At 45.2% G+C, this 21,996-nt stretch overlaps 1 protein-coding gene across 3 annotated transcripts in view; it reads left to right on the forward strand.

The window, feature by feature from the left end:
- Positions 1–16,759: 16,759 nt before the first annotated feature.
- The window catches only part of GABBR1 (gamma-aminobutyric acid type B receptor subunit 1), a 236,394-nt gene continuing 231,157 nt past the window's right edge, over positions 16,760–21,996 (forward strand). For all 3 annotated transcript variants that reach the window (XM_063938299.1, XM_063938300.1, XM_063938301.1), the window contains exon 1: positions 16,760–17,029. The gene's annotated coding sequence lies outside the window, so the exon portion shown is untranslated. The remainder of the gene's footprint in view (positions 17,030–21,996) is intronic.

Below are 21,996 nucleotides of genomic sequence, written 5' to 3' on the forward strand. Positions count from 1 at the left end.
CGGAACTTTGCAAATCAAACCATTACGAATAGTCCAAACACTGCCGAGATTGGTGCTTAGTGAATTCTCGGATTGGGACTTAGAAAAAAAACACAAATCGGACAAACTCGAATTCTTAGTAAATATTGGCCCAAGAGTCCACTAGAGTGAACCTCTGAGAGCCATTAAGGAGGATGCAGGAAAAACCTCTCTCTATATTTCCTTATTCAGTAATCCCTGTACCTCTCCCTGTATGTTCTTACTTTCCCTGTACCTCTCTCTGTATCTCCTTATTCTCCCCTGTACCTCTCTCTCTGTATCTCCTTATTCTCCCCTGTACCTCTCTCTCTGTATCTCCTTATTCTCCCCTGTACCTCTCTCTCTGTATCTCCTTATTCTCCCCTGTACCTCTCTCTGTATCTCTTTATTCTCCCTGTACCCCTCTCTGTATCTCCTTATTCTCCCCTGTACCTCTCTCTCTGTATCTCCTTATTCTCCCCTGTACCCCTCTCTGTATCTCCTTATTCTCCCCTGTACCCATCTCTGTATCTCCTTATTCTCCCTGTACCCCTCTCTGTATCTCCTTATTCTCCCCTGTACCTCTCTCTGTATATCTTTATTCTCCCCTGTACCCCTCTCTGTATCTCCTTATTCTCCCCTGTACCCATCTCTGTATCTCCTTATTCTCCCTGTACCCCTCTCTGTATCTCCTTATTCTCCCCTGTACCTCTCTCTGTATATCTTTATTCTCCCCTGTACTCCTCTCTATATCTCCTTATAATCCACTGTACCTCTCTGTATCTCATTCTCCCCTGTACCCCTCTCTGTATCTCCTTATTCTCCCCTGTACCTCTGTATCTCCTTATTCTCCCCTGTACCTCTCTCTGTATCTCCTTATTCTCCCCTATACCTCTCTCTCTGTATCTCCTTATTCTCCCCTGTACCCCTCTCTGTATCTCCTTATTCTCCCCTGTACCCATCTCTGTATCTCCTTATTCTCCCTGTACCCCTCTCTGTATCTCCTTATTCTCCCCTGTACCTCTCTCTGTATATCTTTATTCTCCCCTGTACCCCTCTCTGTATCTCCTTATTCTCCCCTGTACCCATCTCTGTATCTCCTTATTCTCCCTGTACCCCTCTCTGTATCTCCTTATTCTCCCCTGTACCTCTCTCTGTATATCTTTATTCTCCCCTGTACTCCTCTCTATATCTCCTTATAATCCACTGTACCTCTCTGTATCTCATTCTCCCCTGTACCCCTCTCTGTATCTCCTTATTCTCCCCTGTACCTCTGTATCTCCTTATTCTCCCCTGTACCTCTCTCTGTATCTCCTTATTCTCCCCTATACCCCTCTCTGTATCTCCTTATTCTCCCCTGTACCTCTGTATCTCCTTATTCTCCCCTGTACCTCTCTCTGTATCTCCTTATTCTCCCCTATACCCCTCTCTCTGTATCTCCTTATTCTCCCCTGTACCCCTCTCTCTGTATCTCATTCTCCCCTGTACCCCTCTCTCTGTATCTCCTTATTCTCCCATGTACCTCTCTCTATATCTCCTTATTCTCCCCTGTACCTCTCTTTGTATCTCCTTATTCTCCCCTGTACCTCTCTCTGTATCTCCTTATTCTCCCTGTACCTCTCTCTGTATCTCCTTATTATCCCCTGTACCTCTCTGCATCTCATTCTCCGCTGTACCTCTCTCTGTATATCTTTATTCTCCCCTGTACTCCTCTCTATATCTCCTTATAATCCCCTGTACCTCTCTCTGTATCTCATTATTCTCCCCTGTACCTCTCTCTGTATCTCCTTATTCTCCCCTGTACCTCTCTGTATCTCATTCTCCCCTGTACCTCTCTCTGTATATCTTTATTCTCCCCTGTACTCCTCTCTATATCTCCTTATAATCCCCTGTACTTCTCTGTATCTCCTTATTCTCCCCTGTACCCCTCTCTGTATTTCCTTATTCTCCCCTGTACCTCTCTGTATCTCATTCTCCCCTGTACCTCTCTCTGTATATCTTTATTCTCCCCTGTACTCCTCTCTATATCTCCTTATAATCCCCTGTACTTCTCTGTATCTCCTTATTCTCCCCTGTACCCCTCTCTGTATTTCCTTATTCTCCCCTGTACCTCTCTGTATCTCATTCTCCCCTGTACCACTCTCTCTCTATCTCCTTATTCTCCCCTGTACCTCTCTCTGTATCTCTTTATTCTCCCTGTACCCCTCTCTGTATCTCCTTACTCTCCCCTGTACCACTCTCTCTCTATCTCCTTATTCTCCCCTGTACCTCTCTCTGTATCTCCTTATTCTCCCCTGTACCTCTCTGTATCTCATTCTCCCCTGTACCACTCTCTCTGTATCTCCTTGTTCTCCCCTGTACCTCTCTGTATCTCATTCTCCCCTGTACCCCTCTCTCTGTATCTCCTGATTCTCCCCTGTACCTCTATATGTATCTCCTTATTGTCCCCTGTACCTCTCTGTATCTCATAATTTTCCCCTGTACCTCTCTCTGTATCTCATTATTCTCCCTGTACCTCTCTGTAGCTCATTCTCCCCTGTACCTCTCTGTATCTCATTCTCCCCTTTACCACTCTATATCTTCTTATTCTCCCCTGTACCCCTCTCTGTATCTCATTCTCCCCTGTACCTCTCTATGTATCTCCTTATTCTCCCCAGTACCCCTCTCTCTGTATCTCCTTATTCTCCCCAGTACCTCTCTCTGTATCTCCTTATTCTCCCCTGTACCTCTCTATGTATCTCCTTATTCTCCCCAGTACCTCTCTCTGTATCTCCTTATTCTCCCCTGTACCTCTCTCTGTATCTCCTTATTCTCCCCTGTACCTCTCTCTGTATCTCCTTATTCTCCCCTGTACCTCTCTGTATCTCCTTATTCTCCCCTACACCCCTCTCTGTATCTCCTCATTCTCCCCTGTACCTCTCTCTATCTCCTTATTCTCCCCTGTACCTCTCTCTGTATCTCCTTATTCTCCCCTGTACCTCTCTATGCATCTCCTTATTCTCCCCTGTACCGATCTCTCTATCTCCTTATTCTCCCCTGTACCTCTCTCCTAGATAGGCCCCCTCCCATGTTTTGCACCCCCCCCCCCCCCGCTGGATTCCGGCTTCTTCATGCGCATTTCTGACAGAAGCCGCAGCCCCCAAAGATGGCATTAGCCGCTGTAGCCTGTGGGCTACATTTACATCTTACTGGGGGGAGGGTTCCGTTGGCAGCCTCTCCGGCGGTGGCTGCTGCACATGCGTGGTCAGTAGACTACACGGAGAGAACCACGACGGGGAAGTGAAATGATTGCGCTAGCCTTTCGGAGCGCCCGCCCCTGCATGTGAAGAATAGTACATTCAGGCAATGTATGATTTCTTACTGATGTGAATAGCTGCGATAATAAGATTTTACTCACCGGTAAATCTATTTCTCGTAGTCCGTAGTGGATGCTGGGTACTCCGTAAGGACCATGGGGGATAGACAGGCTCCGCAGGAGACTGGGCACTTCTTTAAAGAAAAGATTAGGTACTACATCTGGTGTGCACTGGCTCCTCCCTCTATGCCCCTCCTCCAGACCTCAGTTAGGGAAACTGTGCCCGGAAGAGCTGACATTACAAGGAAAGGGGGGGGGGGGGAGGAGGGGGAGATACCAGTATGTTTACAGCTCTTTTTTGAGTTGATAAGATGAGTGTCCGGAATTTTATTTTTAATGAGTGAGTTTGGATTCCATATAATTGCCTTGTGGGATATCCTCAGCAGGTAGTAGTGAGCTAGCTGTCCCTATCTGTACCTTGCTGTGTTGATGTTTGTTAACTCCCGTGGCTGGTTTCCAAGCTTCTGCCTCACGATCTCCACGGCCGAGTTGCGGGTTTTGCAGCACTTCCGGTCGCGGCAATGACGTACTTCCGGTCACACGGTCCAACGCGTTTCATGCCTCAGCACTTAGTCATGGATAAGGTGTATTGCATGAGATGCTCTATTTATTGAATTAAATCTAAAAAACTTTATTTGTAAAACATTTAAAAAACGGAAATCCTTTGTTTATAAAACAGGAAGTGATGTCATATTTTGGTGGGAACCTCATGCTTCTTTCTTTTACTGGTATCAATGGGGGATTAATGTGTAGATAAGTTATGTGAAGTTAATATATAAATAAAATATTTTAAAAGGTAATATTTAAAAAAATCTCTTTATTTATAGGATATCTTTATAAGGATCTGAGTATTTTATTCTAAAAAAGTTTTTAAATTTATATCTATATTAAGACCATTCGGTTGCAGTGTTTTTAAATGGTATATCCATTTTGTTTCATTTTTTAGCAACTCTGCTACAATATTTCCACCTCTCCAATTTTTTTGAACTTTTTGTATACCCATAAATGAGAGGTTGGAGGCATCTTTACTGTGATGTTCCAGATAGTGTTGAGATACACTGTGAGTCGTTAATCCTTTCTTTATATTGTATAGGTGCTCCAAGATGCGAATGCTTAAGTTTCTTTTCGTTTGGCCCACATATTGATAGCCACATGGGCATTCAATCAGGTAAATCACTCCCTCAGTATGACAGGTTATTTGACTTTGAAGATCATATTCCAGATTCGTTATATTTGATTTAAATTTAGTTATCGGTTTCATTCCTTTCTTTTTCGTAATTTTACAAGCATTGCACTGTAAACAGTGGAAGTAACCTTTTGATCCAATCCGTGTTTTTTCTTCAATTGGGACAAAACTTCTTGTTAAATCTTGTTTTAAATTTTTTGCTCTTCTATAAATTATTTTTGGTTTTTTTGGAAGAATTTTATTCAATTGATCATCCAGGTTCAAAATATGCCAATGTTTTTTCAGCATTTTTTCTATTAAGTAGTGGTCACTGCTATATTGGGTTATAAACGATAATTGATGCTCTGGATTTGTTTCTTTTTGCTTATATTGGAGCATTGTTTCTCTATTCATGTTTTCTACTTTCATTATCTCTTGTTCCAATGTTTTTTCATTATAACCCTTTTCTTTGAATTTTCCTTTCATTTCCTGTGCTTGTTTCTGAAAAATCTTTTTATCTGAGCAATTTCTTCGTATTCGTCTGAATTGTCCTCCCGGGATATTCTGTAGCCATGAGTGATGATGATTACTTCTCATGTCAAGGGCAGTGTTCCCACTAACCTTTTTTATGTGTGTACATGTTTGTATATTGTTATACTGAATAAAAATTTCCAGATCTAGATATACTATACGTTCTTTACTGAATGTTGAAATAAATTCCAACCCATATTCATTTTGATTCATATATTCAAAGAAGTCCTTCAATTGCATGTCTGATCCTTCCCAAATGAAAAAAAGATCATCTATGTACCTATACCATTGTTTTAAATTTTTTGTATATGGGTTGTTGTGCCATATTTTTTCTTCCTCCCAGCTTGCAACAAAAAGGTTTGCATAGCATGGTGCAAAAGATGTGCCCATGGCAGTGCCCTTACTTTGGTTGTAAAAGTTCCCTTTATACCAAAAATAGTTATGGTTGAGGATGAACTCTATTCCATCCATTATGAAGTTCGTTTGATCCGTTGGAATATCTGTCATTGTTGTTAGGAACTTTCTTGTTGCTGCACAGCCTTGCTCGTGATTAATGCATGTATATAAAGATCTTACGTCACTTGTACATAGGATGAGCTCTTGTTTCCACTCGACTTCTTTTATCTTCGATAGTACATCCATGGTGTCCTTTAGGAAGCTTTTTTGCTTGCTTACAAGGTCTTGTAAAAACGTATCGATATATTTTGAAAAATTAGCCGTTAATGAGTTAATGCCAGAAATGATTGGCCTTCCCGGAGGTTTGTTCTCACATTTGTGCAACTTTGGTAGCTGGTATATTGTCGGAATCTTTGGATGCTTGTTATACAGAAAGTCAAATTCTTTTTGGTTTATGATTCCAATGTCTCTGCCCTCCTCTAGTATCTCTAGTAGTTCTTTCTGAAATTTTTTAGTTGGGTCCTCAGCCAATTTTTTGTACGTTTGTTCATCTGATAAGATATTTGACATCTCCTCCTCGTATTGTTCTTTGTCCATTATTACCAGCCCTCCTCCTTTGTCTGCCGGCTTAATTATTCGTGTGGAATCCTCCTTCAATTGTTTTAGAGCTTCTTTTTCTCCTTTAGTTAGATTGTATCGTATCTTTCTTGTATCCGGTAGCTTCTCTATTTCTTCTTCCAGAAGTTTCTGAAAAGTATGTATATGGGCCCCTTTTATATGTGCTGGATAAAACATTGACTTTGGTTTCAGTCCAGTATGTTTATATCCATTTTCTTCTTCCACCAATTTGTCACTGCTATTTGCTATTGAGAAAAATTTCTTTATGCACAGCTTTCTTATATATTTCTGAGTGTCCATATATAGATCGAATTTGTTCAATTTAGCATGGGGTGCAAATTTCAATCCTTTCCTTAGTAAAGATATCTGGTCTTGTGTTAATTTCTTTTTACTCAGATTGTAAATGCCAGCTTCTTTGATATTTTCAATGTTTTCATTTTTCAAAACTTTCTTCTTCTTTCTCCCACCCCGGACACCCCTTCTCCTGGTGATTGTTCGTCCCTCTTTTTCTTTTTCGGTGCCTCTGTCCAGTCCGTGAGGCAGAAGCTTGGAAACCAGCCACGGGAGTTAACAAACATCAACACAGCAAGGTACAGATAGGGACAGCTAGCTCACTACTACCTGCTGAGGATATCCCACAAGGCAATAATATGGAATCCAAACTCACTCATTAAAAATAAAATTCCGGACACTCATCTTATCAACTCAAAAAAGAGCTGTAAACATACTGGTATCTCCCCCTCCTCCCCCCCCCCCCCCCATTCCCTTTTCACTCATAGCGCTTTGATACAACTTTTTATTGTTTAATTTATAACCAAAATCAAAGCAGCTTACACATACAGGCTCAGATCTGGGAATTTTTTATACCCCAATTACAAGGAAAGGATTTGGAATCCAGGGTAAGACTCATACCAGCCACACCAATCACACCGTACAACTCGTGATACTATACCCAGTTAACAGTATGAACAACAACTGAGCCTCATTAAACTGATGGCTCAGAACAAAAAACCCTATAGTTAAGCAATAACTATATACAAGTATTGCAGAATTCCGCACTTGGGACGGGCTCCCAGCATCCACTACGGACTACGAGAAATAGATTTACCGGTGAGTAAAATCTTATTTTCTCTGACGTCCTAGTGGATGCTGGGTACTCCGTAAGGACCATGGGGATTATACCAAAGCTCCCAAACGGGCGGGAGAGTGCGGATGACTCTGCAGCACCGAATGAGCAAACTCAAGGTCCTCCTCAGCCAGGGTATCAAACTTGTAGAATTTTGCAAACGTGTTTGATCCCGACCAGGTAGCAGCTCGGCAAAGTTGTAAAGCCGAGACCCCTCGGGCAGCCGCCCAAGAAGAGCCCACCTTCCTCGTGGAATGGGCCTTGACTGATTTAGGATGCGGCAGTCCAGCCGCAGAATGTGCAAGTTGAATCGTGCAACAGATCCAGCGAGCAATAGTCTGCTTAGAAGCAGGAGCACCCAGCTTGTTGGGTGCATGCCGGATAAACAGCGAGTCAGTTCTTCTGACTCTAGCCATCCTGGAAACATAGATTTTCAGGGCCCGGACTACATCCAGCAACTTGGAAGCCTCCAAGTCCCGAGTAGCCGCAGGCACCACAATAGGTTGGTTCAAATGAAACGCTGATACCACCTTAGGGAGAAATTGGGGACGAGTCCTCAATTCTGCCCTGTCCATATAGAAGATCAGATGGGGGCTCTTACATGACAAAGCCGCCAATTCTGACACACGCCTAGCCGAAGCCAAGGCCAAAAGCATGACCACTTTCCACGTGAGATATTTCAACTCCACGGTCTGAAGTGGCTCAAACCAATGTGATTTTAGGAAATCCAACACAACGTTGAGATCCCAAGGTGCCACTGGAGGAACAAAAGGGGGCTCAATATGCAGCACTCCCTTAACAAACGTCTGAACTTCAGGCAGTGAAGCCAGTTCTTTTTGAAAGAAAATAGACAGGGCCGAAATCTGGACTTTAATGGATCCCAATTTTAGGCCCATAGTCACTCCTGACTGTAGGAAGTGCAAAAATCGACCCAGCTGAAATTCTTCTGTTGGGGCCTTCATAGCCTCACACCAAGCAACATATTTTCGCCATATGCGGTGATAATGTTTTGCTGTCACATCCTTCCTAGCTTTTATCAGCGTAGGAATTACTTCAACCGGAATGCCCTTTTCCATCAGGATCCGGCGTTCAACCGCCATGCCGTCAAACGCAGCCGCGGTAAGTCTTGGAACAGACAGGGCCCCTGCTGTAGCAGGTCCTGTCGGAGCGGCAGAGGCCAAGGGTCCTCTGAGATCATTTCTTATAGTTCCGGGTACCAAGTCCTTCTTGGCCAATCCGGAACGATGAGTATAGTTCTTACTCCTCTCTTTCTTATTATCCTCAGTACCTTTGGTATGAGAGGAAGAGGAGGGAACACATAAACCGACTGGTACACCCACGGTGTCACTAGAGCGTCCACAGCTATCGCCTGAGGGTCCCTTGACCTGGCGCAATATCTTTTTAACTTTTTGTTGAGGCGGGACGCCATCATGTCCACCTGTGGCCTTTCCCAACGATTTACAATCAGCTGGAAGACTTCTGGATGAAGTCCCCACTCTCCCGGGTGGAGGTCGTGCCTGCTGAGGAAGTCTGCTTCCCAGTTGTCCACTCCCGGAATGAACAATGCTGACAGTGCTATCACGTGATTTTCCGCCCATCGGAGAATCCTTGTGGCTTCTGCCATCGCCATCCTGCTTCTTGTGCCGCCCTGTCGGTTTACATGGGCGACCGCCGTGATGTTGTCTGACTGAATCAGCACCGGCTGGTTTTTAAGCAGGGGTTTTGCCTGACTTAGGGCATTGTAAATGGCCCTTAGTTCCAGAATATTTATGTGTAGGGAAGCTTCCTGACTCGACCATTGTCCTTGGAAGTTTCTTCCCTGAGTGACTGCCCCCCAACCTCGGAGGCTTGCATCCGTGGTCACCAGGACCCAGTCCTGTATGCCGAATCTGCGGCCCTCGAGAAGATGAGCACTCTGCAGCCACCACAGCAGAGACACCCTGGCCCTCGGGTACAGGGTGATCAGCCTATGCATCTGAAGATGCGATCCAGACCACTTGTCTAACAGAACCCACTGAAAGATCCGTGCATGGAACCTGCCGAATGGAATTGCCTCGTAAGAAGCTACCATCTTTCCCAGGACTCGCGTGCAGTGATGCACCGACACCTGTTTTGGTTTTAGGAGGTCTCTGACCAGAGATGACAACTCCTTGGCCTTCTCCTCCGGGAGAAACACCTTCTTCTGTTCTGTGTCCAGAATCATACCAAGGAACAGCAGACGCGTCGTAGGAACCAGCTGCGACTTCGGGATGTTCAGAATCCAGCCGTGCTGTTGTAGCACTTCCTGAGATAGTGCTACTCCGACCAACAACTGCTCCCTGGACCTCGCCTTTATAAGGAGATCGTCCAAGTACGGGATAATTATAACTCCCTTCTTTCGAAGGAGTATCATCATTTCGGCCATTACTTTCGTAAATACCCTCGGTGCCATGGACAGACCAAACGGCAACGTCTGGAATTGGTAATGGCAGTCCTGTACCACAAAACGGAGGTACACCTGGTGAGGTGGGTAAATGGGGACATGTAGGTAAGCATCCTTGATGTCCAGTGATACCATGTAATCCCCCTCTTCCAGGCTTGCAATAACCGCCCTGAGCGATTCCATTTTGAACTTGAACTTCCTTATATAAGTGTTCAAGGATTTCAAATTTAGAATGGGTCTCACCGAACCGTCTGGTTTCGGTACCACAAACATTGTGGAATAGTAACCCCGTCCCTGTTGAAGGAGGGGAACTTTGATTATCACCTGCTGGAGGTACAGCTTGTGAATTGCCGCCAGTACTACCTCCCTGTCCTGGGGAGTAGCTGGCAAGGCTGATTTGAGGGAACGGCGAGGGGGAGACGTCTCGAACTCCAGCTTGTATCCCTGAGATACCACTTGTAGAACCCAGAGATCCACCTGTGAGCGAACCCACTGGTCGCTGAAGTTCCGGAGACGGGCCCCCACCGCACCTGGCTCCACATGTGGAGCCCCAGCGTCATGCGGTGGACTTAGTGGAAGCAGGGCAGGATTTTTGTTCTTGGGAACTGGCTGTATGGTGCAGCTTTTTCCCTCTACCCCTGCCTCTGGGCAGAAAGGACACGCCTCTAACCCGCTTGCCTTTCTGAGGCCGAAAGGACTGTACTTGATAATACGGTGCTTTCTTAGGCTGTGAGGGAACCTGAGGTAAAAAAGTCGACTTCCCAGCTGTTGCTGTGGATACGAGGTCCGAAAGACCGTCCCCAAACAATTCCTCACCCTTATAAGGCAAAATTTCCATGTGCCTTTTAGAATCAGCATCACCTGTCCACTGCCGAGTCCATAATACTCTCCTGGCAGAAATGTACATCGCATTAATTCTAGATGCCAGCCGGCAAATGTCCCTCTGTGCATCTCTCATATATAAGACTACGTCTTTAATATGCTCTATGGTTAGCAATATAGTGTCCCTGTCAAGGGAATCAATGTTATCAGACAGGGAATCAGACCACGCTGCTGCAGCACTACACATCCATGCTGAAGCAATAGCAGGTCTCAGTATAGTACCTGAGTGTGTATACACAAACTTCAGGATAGCCTCCTGCTTTCGATCTGCAGGCTCCTTTAAGGCGGCCGTATCCTGAGACGGCAGTGCCACCTTTTTTGATAAGCGTGTGAGCGCCTTGTCCACCTTAGGGGATGTCTCCCAGCGTAACCTATCCGTTGGCGGGAAAGGGTACGCCATTAGTAACCGCTTAGAAATTACTAGTTTCTTATCTGGTGAACCCCACGCTTCTTCACACAATTCATTTAACTCATCAGATGGGGGAAAAGTCACTGGCTGCTTTTTCTCCCCAAACATAATACCCTTTTTTGTGGTAACCGGGTTAATGTCAGAAATGTGCAACACATTTTTCATTGCCGTAATCATGCATCGGATGGCCCTAGTGGATTGTATATTTGTCTCATCCTCGTCGACACTGGAGTCAGACTCCGTGTCGACATCTGTGTCTGCCATCTGAGGTAGCGGGCGTTTTTGAGCCCCTGACGGCCTCTGAGATGCCTGGGCAGGCGTGGGCTGAGATGCCGGCTGTCCCAAAGCTGCGTCATCGAACCTTTTATGCAAGGAGTTGACACTGTCGGTTAATACCTTCCACATATCCATCCACTCAGGTGTCGGCCCCGCAGGGGGCGACATCACACTTATCGGCACCTGCTCCGCCTCCACGTAAGCGTCCTCATCAAACATGTCGACACAGCCGTACCGACACACCGCACACACACACACACACACACACACACACACACACACACACACACACACACACACACACACACACACGGAATGCTCTGACTGAGGACAGGACCCCACAAAGTCCTTTGGGGAGACAGAGAGAGAGTATGCCAGCACACACCAGAGCGCTATATAACAGAGGGATAGACACTATACACAAAGTGAATTTTCTCCCTATAGCTGCTTATATCACAATTTTGCGCCTAAATTTATGTGCCCCCCCTCTCTTTTTTACCCTTTCTATAGTGTATACTGCAGGGGAGAGCCTGGGGAGCGTCCTTCCAACGGAGCTGTGAAGAGAAAATGGCGCTGGCTGTGCTGAGGGAGATAGCCCCGCCCCTTCAACGGCGGGCTTCTCCCGCTTTTTATATCGTTAATGGCGGGGGTTTCTGCACATATACAGTGTTAAACACTGTATTATGTGCTTTTTATTGCCAAAAGGTATATTAATTGCAGCCCAGGGCGCCCCCCCCCCAGCGCCCTGCACCCACCAGTGACCGGAGCGTGTGGTGTGCTGTGGGAGCAATGGCGCACAGCTGCAGTGCTGTGCGCTACCTTATTGAAGACCGAAGTCTTCAGCCGCCGATTTCCTCCGGTTTCTTCCGTCTTCTGGCTCTGCAAGAGGGGCGGCGGCGCGGCTCCGGACGATCGAGGTTGGGCCCTGTGTTCGATCCCTCTGGAGCTAATGGTGTCCAGTAGCTTAGAAGCACAAGCTAGCTGCAAGCAGGTAGGTTTGCTTCTCTCCCCTAAGTCCCACGTAGCAGTGAGTCTGTTGCCAGCAGATCTCACTGAAAATAAAAAACCTAACAAATACTTTTCTTTTTAGTGAACTCAGGAGAGCCCACTAAGTGCATCCAGCTCAGGCCGGGCACAGATTCTAACTGAGGTCTGGAGGAGGGGCATAGAGGGAGGAGCCAATGCACACCAGATGTAGTACCTAATCTTTTCTTTAAAGAAGTGCCCAGTCTCCTGCGGAGCCCGTCTATCCCCCATGGTCCTTACGGAGTACCCAGCATCCACTAGGACGTCAGAGAAATTTATAACAATCGGGTCTGAAACCCAATAATTAGTAAATGCCTCTGGCCCTCATTCCGAGTTGTTCGCTCGCTAGCCGTTTTTCGCAGCAGTGCACACGCTAAGCCGCCGCCCTCTGGGAGTGAATCTTAGCTTAGCAGAATTGCGAACTAAGTATTCGCAATATTGCGAAAAGATTTATCTGTGCAGTTTCTGAGTAGCTCGAGACTTACTCTTCCAGTGCGATCAGTTCAGTGCTTGTCGTTCCTGGTTTGACGTCACAAACACACCCAGCGTTCGCCCAGGCACTCCCCCGTTTCTCCAGCCACTCCCGCGTTTTTCCCAGAAACGGCAGCGTTTTTTCACACACTCCCATAAAACGGCCAGTTTCCGCCCAGAAACACCCACTTCCTGTCAATCACATTACGAACACCAGAACAAAGAAAAAACCTTGTAATGCCGTGAGTAAAATACCAAACTTCTTAGCAAATTTACTTGACGCAGCCGCAGTGCGAACATTGCGCATGCGCAGTTAGCGGAAAATCGCACCGATGCGAAGGAAAATAACGAGCGAACAACTCGGAATGAGGGCCGCTGTTGTGTGTTACTATCCTTAGTCCATATATTGAAAGCTTGCGAGCAGGGCCTTCCTACCTCTGTCTGTTATTATTACCCACTTTTGTTTTATTACTGTATTTCTCCTACTCCCGTTATTCCAGGATGTCTGTGCTGCCCCACCTCTCACTCTGCCTGAGTGACTGTCACATCTCTGGCTTCTGTCATCACTCTTTATGGATCTGACCATCTCTCTACCATCCCCCTTCTCAGCCGCCACACACGCGCCTATCTCTACCTCTCTGACTGTCACGTCTGCGTCCATCTCTCTGCCATCACTCTCAGCCGGCACACACCCGCCTATCTCTACCTTTCTGACTGTCTCTCTGTCACGTCTCCGTCCATCTCTCTGCCATCTCCACTCTCAGCCGGCACACACGCGCCTATCTCTACCTCTCTGACTGTCACGTCTCCGTCCATCTCTCTGCCATCTCCATTCTCAGCCGCCACACACGCGCCTATCTCTACCTCTCTGACTGTCTCTCTGACTGTCACGTCTCCGTCCAACTCTCTGCCATCTCCACTCTCATCCGGCACACACCCGCCTATCTCTACCTCTCTAACTGTCTCTCTGTCACGTCTCCGTCCATCTCTCTGCCATCTCCATTCTCAGCCGACACACACCCGCCTATCTCTACCTCCCTGACTGTCTCTCTGTCACGTCTCCGTCCATCTCTCTGCCATCTCCATTCTCAGCCGGCACACACCCGTCTATCTCTACCTCTCTGACTGTCTCTCTGACTGTCACGTCTCCGTCCATCTCTCTGCCATCTCCATTCTCAGCCGGCACACACCCGCCTATCTCTACCTCTCTGACTGTCACGTCTCCGTCCATCTCTCTGCCATCTCCATTCTCAGCCGCCACACACACGCCTATCTCTACCTCTCTGACTGTCACGTCTCCGTCCAACTCTCTGCCATCTCCACTCTCATCCGGCACACACCCGCCTATCTCTACCTCTCTAACTGTCTCTCTGTCACGTCTCCGTCCATCTCTCTGCCATCTCCATTCTCAGCCGCCACACACGCGCCTATCTCTACCTCTCTGACTGTCACGTCTCCGTCCAACTCTCTGCCATCTCCACTCTCAGCCGGCACACACCCGCCTATCTCTACCTCTCTGTCTTTCCGACTGTCACGTCTCCGTCCATCTCTCTGCCATCTCCACTCTCAGCCGGCACACACCCGCCTATCTCTACCTCTCTGACTGTCTCTCTGTCACGTCTCCGTCCATCTCTCTGCCATCTCCATTCTCAGCCGACACACACCCGCCTATCTCTACCTCTCTGTCTTTCCGACTGTCACGTCTCCGTCCATCTCTCTGCCATCTCCACTCTCAGCCGGCACACACCCGCCTATCTCTACCTCTCTGACTGTCTCTCTGACTGTCACGTCTCCGTCCATCTCTCTGCCATCTCCACTCTCAGCCGGCACACACCGCCTATCTCTTCCTCTCTGACTGTCACGTCTCCGTCCATCTCTCTGCCATCTCCACTCTCAGCCGGCACACACCCGCCTATCTCTTCCTCTCTGACTGTCCCGTCTCCGTCCATCTCTCTGCCATCTCCACTCTCAGCCGGCACACACCCGCTTGTCTCTTGTACTAACAAATCAGCTCCCGATTACATTATTCAAACACAGCCTATAACATGGCAGATAGGAGCTGATTGGTTGGTACTTTATCTCTCTCCAATCTTTGATCCATCTACCTCTGAGTGTCTGCCTGACCATATCTGCCAGTCTCTCCCTCTCTGCCTGTCTGAGTGCTTACCTCTACCTCTCTGCCTGTCTCCCTGAGTGTCTGTCTCTCTCTCTGACTGTCCCCCTGAGTGTGTCTCTACCCCTCTCTGCCTGTCTCTCCTCTCTGCCTCTCTCTCTCTCTGCCTCCCTCTCTCTCTGCCTCTCTCTCTGCCTGCCTCTCCCTTTCTCCCTGAGTGACTGCTTCTTCCTTTCTGTCTGTCTCTCTGAGTGCCTGCCTCTCTCTCTCTGCCTATCTCTCTAAGGGTATGGGTTGTTGGGTCGACAGAACTTAGGTCGACAGTCAGTAGGACCACTGAAGGTCGACGTGTGCATTAGGTTGACATGTACTAGGTCTACAGGTGAAAAGGTCGAAATGAGTTTTTGGACTTTTTTTTGGTGTTGTTTTCTTTGTAAATTCGTGCACTGTGTCCCCTTGCCATACTTCGGGCCAGGTTACCGTTCCCAGTTGTAGTCCACGTGGATCGTAAAGTATGAAAAAGTCCCAAAAATTAAGAAAAAAAAAGTGAAAAACTCATGTCGACCTTTTGACCTGTCGACCTAATGCCTATGTAGCCCTTCGGTGGTCGACCTAATGACTGTCGACCTAAGCTGTATTGACCTATCAACCGTATCCCCTCTCTGAGTTCCTGCCTCTCGCTCTGCCTGTCTCTCTGAGTGCCTGCCTCTCTCTCTCTCTGCCTGTCTCTCTGAGTGCCTGCCTCTCTCTCTCTCTGCCTGTCTCTACTTCTCTCTCTGCCTGTCTCCCTGAGTGCCTGCCTCTCTCTCTGCCTGTCTCCCTGAGTGCCTGCTTCTCTCTCTCTCTGCCTGTCTCCCTGAGTGCCTGCCTCTGCTTCTCTGTCTGTCTCTGAGTGCCCATCTCTCTCTCTCTCTCTGCCCCTCTCTCTTCCTGTCTCCCTAAGTGCCTGCCTCTCCCTCTCTGTCTGTCTCCCTGAGTGCCTGTTTCTCTCTGCCTGTCTCCCTGAGTGCCTGTCTCTCTGAATGCCTACCTCTCCACCTCTCTCTGCCTGTCTCTCCCCCTCTCTCTGTCTGTCTCTCAGAGTGCCTGCCTCTCCCTCTGTCTCTGCCTGTCTCTCTGAATGCCTGCCTCTCTGTCTCTCAGAGTGCCTGCCTCTCCCTCTCTCTCCCTCTGTCTCTTTGAGTGCCTTCCTCTCCCTCTGTCTCTGCCTGTCTCTCTGAGTGCCTGCCTCCCTCTCTCTGCCAGTCTGAGTGCTGCCTGCCTGTCCCTCTGCCTCTCTGAGTGCATGCAACTCTCTCTTTGCCTGTCTCTCTGAGTGCATGCAACTCTCTCTCTCTCAGAGTGCCTGCCTCTCCCTCTGTCTCTGCCTGTCTCTCAGAGTGCCTGCCTCTCCCTCTGTCTCTGAGTGTTGCCTGCCTCTCCCTCTGCCTATCTCTCAGAGTGCCTGTCTCTCTCTCCCTCAGTCTCTGCCTGTCTTTCTGAGTGCCTGCCTCTCCCTCTGTCTGTCTCTGAGTGCCTGCCTCCCTCTCTCTGCCAGTCTATCTGAGTGCTGCCTGCCTGTTCCTCTGTCTCTGCCTATCTCCCTGCGTGCCTGTAGCTCTCTCTCTCTCTCTCTGTCTGTCTATCACAGTGCCTGCCTCTCCGAGTGTTGCCTACCTCTCTCTTTGCCTGTCTCTCAGAGTGCCTGCCTCTCCCTCTCTCTCCCTCTGTCTCTGCCTGTCTTTCTGAGTGCCTGCCTCTCCCTCTCTCTCCCTCTGTCTGTGCCTGTCTTTCTGAGTGCCTGCCTCTCCCTCTGTCTCTGCCTGTCTCTGAGTGCCTATCTCCCTCTCTCTGCCAGTCTATCTGAGTGTTGCCTGTCCCTCTGTCTCTGCCTATCTCCCTGGGTGCCTGCATCTCTCGCTCTCTGTCTCTCAGAGAGGGGAGGGGGAGAGGGAGGAGAGAAGGGAGGAGAGAGACAGACAGCTATAGAGAAAGGGGAGGAGGGGGAAACATGAGACAGCTGGGAAGCGTGAGACAGCCTGTCTGCTGCTGCTGAGCCATTGCATGGAGGCCTGAGACACGGGCTGCAGAGGACAGTCACCGGGTGAGCCCTCGCCTGACGTGAGACACTCTCACAGGGTGTTTGCATAGAGAGGCTGTGAGAGAGAGCGGGTGCCCGGCCCGGGAGCTGAGACTGCAACTTCCCCAGGCCAAGCAGCAGAGACAGCATCCTCCGGAGAGAGAGCATCCACACCCAGAGCAGGTATCTATATCATTACCTATATCCTCTATATACATTACACACCCAGAGCAGGTATCTATATCATTACCTATATCCTCTATATACATTACACACCCAGAGCAGGTATCTATATCATTACCTATATCCTCTATATACATCACACACCCAGAGCAGGTACCTATATCCTCTATATACATTACACACCCAGAGCAGGTATCTATATCATTGCCTATATCCTCTATATACATCACACACCCAGAGCAGGTATCTATATCATTACCTATATCCTCTATATACATTACACACCCAGAGCAGGTATCTATATCATTACCTATATCCTCTATATACATCACACACCCAGAGCAGGTATCTATATCATTACCTATATCCTCTATATACATCACACACCCAGAGCAGGTATCTATATCATTGCCTATATCCTCTATATACATCACACACCCAGAGCAGGTATCTATATCATTACCTATATCCTCTATATACATCACACACCCAGAGCAGGTATCTATATCATTACCTATATCCTCTATATACATTACACACCCAGAGCAGGTATCTATATCATTACCTATATCCTCTATATACATTACACACCCAGAGCAGGTATCTATATCATTACCTATATCCTCTATATACATCCACTGTATGCTCCCTATATGCATTACACACCCGGAGCAGGTATCTATATCATTACCTATATCCTTTATATACATCCACTGTATGCTCCCTATATACATTACACACCCGGAGCAGGTATCTATATCATTACCTATATCCTTTATATACATCCACTGTATGCTCCCTATATGCATTACACACCCGGAGCAGGTATCTATATCATTACCTATATCCTTTATATACATCCACTGTATGCTCCCTATATACATTACACACCCAGAGCAGGTATCTATATCAATACCTATATCCTCTATATACATCACACACCCAGAGCAGGTATCTATATCACTACCTATATCCTCTATATACATTACACACCCAGAGCAGGTACCTATATCATTACCTATATCCTCTATATATATCACACACCCAGAGCAGGTATCTATATCATTACCTATATCCTCTATATACATCACACACCCAGAGCAGGTATCTCTATTATTACCTATATCCTCTATATACATTACACACCCAGAGCAGGTACCTATATCATTACCTATATCCTCTATATACATCACACACCCAGAGCAGGTACCTATATCATTACCTATATCCTCTATATACATCCACTGTATGCTCCCTATATACATCACACACCCAGAGCAGGTATCCATATCATTACCTATATCCTCTATATACATCCACTGTATGCTCCCTATATACATCACACACCCAGAGCAGGTACCTATATCCTCTATATACATCCACTGTATGCTCCCTATATACATCACACACCCGGAGCAGGTATCTATATCATTACCTATATCCTCTATATACATCCACTGTATGCTCCCTATATACATTACACACCCGGAGCAGGTATCTATATCATTACCTATATCCTCTATATACATTACACACCCAGAGCAGGTATCTATATCATTACCTATATCCTCTATATACATCCACTGTATGCTGCCTATATACATTACACACCCGGAGCAGGTATCTATATCATTACCTATATCCTTTATATACATCCACTGTATGCTCCCTATATGCATTACACACCCAGAGCAGGTATCTATATCATTACCTATATCCTCTATATACATTACACACCCAGAGCAGGTATCTATATCATTACCTATATCCTCTATATACATCCACTGTATGCTGCCTATATACATTACACACCCGGAGCAGGTATCTATATCATTACCTATATCCTTTATATACATCCACTGTATGCTCCCTATATGCATTACACACCCAGAGCAGGTATCTATATCATTACCTATATCCTCTATATACATTACACACCCAGAGCAGGTATCTATATCATTACCTATATCCTCTATATACATCCACTGTATGCTGCCTATATACATTACACACCCGGAGCAGGTATCTATATCATTACCTATATCCTCTATATACATTACACACCCAGAGCAGGTATCTATATCCTCTATAGACATCCACTGTGTGCACCCTATATACATTACACACCAAGAGCAGGTATCTATATCATATATTATATATCTATATTATATATATTTTATATATATATATATATATATATATATATATATATATATATATATATACCGGTAATCTATCTATCTCCACTGTGTGCGCCCTATATACATCACACACCCAGAGCAGGTATCTGTATCATTACCTATATCCTCTATATACATCCACTGTGTGCTCCCTATATACATCACACACCCGGAGCAGGTGCATTGTGTATCTATACTATTATTACCTATGTCCTCTATAAACACACTACACAGTATACATTACACACCCAGAGCAGGTATCTATATCCTCTGTATACATCCACTGTATGCTCCGTATATACATTAAACACCCAGAGCAGGTGTCTATATAATTTCCTATATCCTCTATATACATCCACTGTATGCACCCTATATACATTACACACCCAGAGCAGGTACCTAAATCCTCTATATACATCCACTGTATGCTCCCTATATACATTACACACCCGGAGCAGGTATCTATATCATTACCTATATCCTCTATATACATCCACTGTATGCTCCCTATATGCATTACACACCCAGAGCAGGTATCTATATCATTACCTATATCCTCTATTTATGTACATCCTCTATATACATCCACTGTGTGCACCATATATATATATATATATATATATATATATATATATATATATATATATATATTACACACCCAGAGCAGGTAATCATTACCTATATCCTCTATATGCATCCACTGTATGCTCCCTATATACATTACACACCCAGAGCAGGTACATATATATATATATATATATATATATTACTTATATCCTCTATGTACATCCACTGTATGCTCCTTATATACATCACACACCCATAGCAGGTACCTATATCCTCTATAGACATCCACTGTGTGCACCCTATATACATTACACACCAAGAGCAGGTATCTATATCATATATATATATATATATATATATATATATATATATATATATATATATATATATATATATATATATACCGGTAATCTATCTATCTCCACTGTGTGCGCCCTATATACATCACACACCCAGAGCAGGTATCTGTATCATTACCTATATCCTCTATATACATCCACTGTGTGCTCCCTATATACATCACACACCCGGAGCAGGTACAGTGTGTATCTATACTATTATTGCCCATGTCCTCTATATACATAGACTAGACTATATCCTCTATATACATCCACTGTATGCTCCCTATATACATCACACACCCAGAGCAGGTGCATTGTGTATCTATACTATTATTACCTATGTCCTCTATAAACACACTACACAGTATACATTACACACCCAGAGCAGGTATCTATATCCTCTGTATACATCCACTGTATGCTCCCTATATACATTAAACACCCAGAGCAGGTGTCTATATAATTTCCTATATCCTCTATATACATCCACTGTATGCACCCTATATACATTACACACCCAGAGCAGGTAATAATTACCTATATCCTCTATATACATCCACTGTGTGCACCCTATATACATTACACACCAAGAGCAGATATCTATATCATTACCTATATCCTCTATATACATACACTGTGTGCACCCTATATACATTACACACCCAGAGCAGGTATCTATATCATTACCTATATCCGCTATATACATCCACTGTATGCTCCCTATATACATTACACACCCAGAGCAGGTATCTATATCATTACCTATATCCTCTATATACATTACACACCCAGAGCAGGTATCTATATCCTCTATAGACATCCACTGTGTGCACCCTATATACATTACACACCAAGAGCAGGTATCTATATCATATATTATATATCTATATTATATATATTTTATATATATATATATATATATATATATATATATATATATATATATATATATATACCGGTAATCTATCTATCTCCACTGTGTGCGCCCTATATACATCACACACCCAGAGCAGGTATCTGTATCATTACCTATATCCTCTATATACATCCACTGTGTGCTCCCTATATACATCACACACCCGGAGCAGGTGCATTGTGTATCTATACTATTATTACCTATGTCCTCTATAAACACACTACACAGTATACATTACACACCCAGAGCAGGTATCTATATCCTCTGTATACATCCACTGTATGCTCCGTATATACATTAAACACCCAGAGCAGGTGTCTATATAATTTCCTATATCCTCTATATACATCCACTGTATGCACCCTATATACATTACACACCCAGAGCAGGTACCTAAATCCTCTATATACATCCACTGTATGCTCCCTATATACATTACACACCCGGAGCAGGTATCTATATCATTACCTATATCCTCTATATACATCCACTGTATGCTCCCTATATGCATTACACACCCAGAGCAGGTATCTATATCATTACCTATATCCTCTATCTATGTACATCCTCTATATACATCCACTGTGTGCACCATATATATATATATATATATATATATATATTACACACCCAGAGCAGGTAATCATTACCTATATCCTCTATATGCATCCACTGTATGCTCCCTATATACATTACACACCCAGAGCAGGTACATATATATATATATATATATATATATATATATATATATATATATATATATATATATATATATATATTACTTATATCCTCTATGTACATCCACTGTATGCTCCTTATATACATCACACACCCATAGCAGGTACCTATATCCTCTATAGACATCCACTGTGTGCACCCTATATACATTACACACCAAGAGCAGGTATCTATATCATATATTATATATATATTATATATATATATATATATATATATATATAT

The sequence above is a fragment of the Pseudophryne corroboree genome, chromosome 8, assembly GCF_028390025.1.
Source record: "Pseudophryne corroboree isolate aPseCor3 chromosome 8, aPseCor3.hap2, whole genome shotgun sequence".
Lineage (NCBI taxonomy): Eukaryota > Metazoa > Chordata > Amphibia > Anura > Myobatrachidae > Pseudophryne > Pseudophryne corroboree.